Below are 3,024 nucleotides of genomic sequence, written 5' to 3' on the forward strand. Positions count from 1 at the left end.
TAATAAGATTTTTATAATATAATATATATATAACATAAATAATTGTGACAAAAAGTTTTATTGAAGACCAAAAGAATATGCAACGATTATTTTCTTCTCAAGCTCTATTTTTAGAAGATCACTTTGAAGAAGAAACGTTGATAATGAAGAAAGTTTTGGTACAAGGACGTGCATAAAATCTAAAACTCTCAAACCTTATAGTTGTAAGAAAGATAATTGTTCATGTGTATTAGCAATCTATAAGAGTGTTAAAAATTTATATGTCATAAGACGCTATCCTCTTTCTAATGAGCTAACATGTGATCTTATATATTACATTTGTAAACTCTATGTGTTTGGTCATGAGTAATTTTTATTCAAATAATACTCAATCTTAAACAAAAGTGATTGCATTCCAAATAATACTTAGTCTTAGTTAGGGGTGATTGCATTCCAAATAACACTCGATCTTAGCTAGAAGTCACTAAGTTCCAAATAGTAAGTGGTCTTAGCTAGGAGTGATTGTGTTCCAAGCAATACTCATTCTTAGCCAAGAGTGATTGTGTTCCAAATAATACTCAGTTGTGTTCCAAACAAATACTGAGTCTTAGTCTAGAGTGATTGCATTTTAAATAATATTGTGTTTAGCCAAAAGTAATTATGGTCCAAATAATACTCAGAGTTAGTTAGGAGTAACTGATGTTCGAATAATATTTGTTTGTATCTTACAGTAGTATTTTGGCAAGTGAAACTCAGTTAGTTGTTAAAAATTAGATGTGGTCTGTGTTAAGAGACAAATCAATATAAAAACACATTGTAAATCACTTTCTCCCTTATTTATTTAAATTACATCTTATTTAACTATAACTAATCTTAGAATAAGATATTTGCTAAAAAAGTTATGGACAACGTTTTCAAAAAGTCCTTCTATCAAACTTTAAGTTGCATATAACATTTCTCATCAGATGCAATCTCTTAAAAAAAAAGTTTTTAACAGTTCATTTGTCAAGCATTGATTTTTTCTGTTAACATTCATCAAACGAATATATTTCAAAAGTTTAAAAACACAATTTAACTCTTCATCCTTATTTTCGTTTAAAACATGACTTAAAACTCAATTCACTTTATAAAAAATATGTGAAAACATATCAACTTCTAAAAATTCATTATGAATATAAAAAAGTTACTTTGGAAAGTAAGTAAATAGTTGGATATTTTTTATTAAAAATATTAGTAAAATTATAATTAATATATTTTTCAAAAATATCTAAAAAGGATATATATTCTTTACTTAATCTTAACAATGTGTTGAATAAGTATGTGATAACGATCAAAGATACATAATCTCTACACAATAAAATCGGAGGTAATGGAAAGACATTCACCAATTAAGTGGTTCGTAGAGAAATTTGCCAATAACAAAGACAACAAAACTCAACTGACCTATTTAGTGGCTAATTTTAACCAATAATTTTGAGGAAGATTAAATAATATACTCAAAATTTTATTTATCATTACTACAGATGATAAATAATATGTTTCTTGTTGGATTTGGTTGTTCTGTTTTTATTTTTTAGTTTTTGGCCCAGAAATAGAATGTTTATGTTGCTGTCTTGAGTTTGTTCAAGGTAATTTTACTCATTCTCAATATATGTATGGTTTGGACGTTTGGTTATGTAAAGGTTGGTACACCTCTAAAGTGTTCTCCTTAATTCATTTATTCATTTTGATAAAAAAAATACATATGACCACAATTTAATATAATTATAACTAGAAAAAAATCACACAATTTAATGTAACTATAACTAATTAAAAATCACACATATTTAAAAGATAGAAAAATATGTGATAAATAAGTTACGGTTAAAAACTGGTTATAAAAAATACATATATTACAAAATATCATTTTATGTTCCTAAAAAGAAATTTTATTAAAAAATCTAAAACTAAGAACACTTAAATTAGTTATAGTGTAAGAACTTGAAGAAAAAGAGAATATATAATTATTTAAATTTTTTATTTCAAACATTCTTCGAAAATGGAAAAAAAAATAAAAATTCACGAGAAACAATAAAAACTCATGTACTAAATATATTATACTATGAAACTAATATTAAATTCTCGAGTGGGCCAAGAGAGAATTATCTTTTCTCTTCTTCAAAAATGAAATTAAAGAAATGAAAAATGACTAGAAATAATGAGTTTGTATTTTAGATCTTTTTCTTCTTCTTTATAAATAGAATATAAGATAATAGGAACACAGACAAGAGCAAAGTCGATGCCTGCCGCAATAGTTTTAATCTAAGGAGGTGCGGTGGAGAAGGAAGGCGGTGTTGACGGAAGGGAAGAGCTGCCCAGCTCAGAAAAGCGGACGAGAAGATTGTCGGTGGTCATACAGTTGTTGAATTCGTTGTCCGAACACCGAGATGAAAGGTTGGACACTCAAAGCCTTATCAACTCTGCTTATCTGACAGCGCGCTGTAATAGGCTGTTTTGGATGCATAATGACCAATTTGAAGCTTTTAGAATCTAGAATATTGGAAAGAAGTAGGGATTCTCTTTTTTAAGGAGAAGATGATATTGTTATAGGACGGTTACATAGCTAAGAGATAATACAGCTATAAGGAGGGTGAGCACAAGCAGGGTGGAGAATAGTTTTTCTGATGATGAAGATAATTAGTATGAATATAAGATGAGTATGGGGACACAACAAAAAGAAGTATTTACAGGAGTTGATTCAGAAAGAATGGGTGGATGTGGTGTGTTTACAAGAGACAAAGTGTTAGGAGGTGGGAATGGAAGAGATCTTCAAAATGTGGGGGCACTAATGAGGTTGATTGGATTGAGAATAGGAATGATAATTACGCCAGAGGAGTGTTAACTATGTGGAGGAAAAATGGCTTTCTTCTTTGTAATGTTATTAACGGGAATAATTATAGCATAATTGAAGGGGAGTGGAGGATGGGAGAGGCTTTACAGGTTATCTTGGTTAATATGTATAACTTTGGTTCTTTGGCTAATAGAAAAGTTGTGTGGGACGAGGTT

This window comes from Phaseolus vulgaris, chromosome 11 (genome assembly GCF_000499845.2).
Source record: "Phaseolus vulgaris cultivar G19833 chromosome 11, P. vulgaris v2.0, whole genome shotgun sequence".
NCBI classification, from domain to species: Eukaryota; Viridiplantae; Streptophyta; class Magnoliopsida; order Fabales; family Fabaceae; genus Phaseolus; species Phaseolus vulgaris.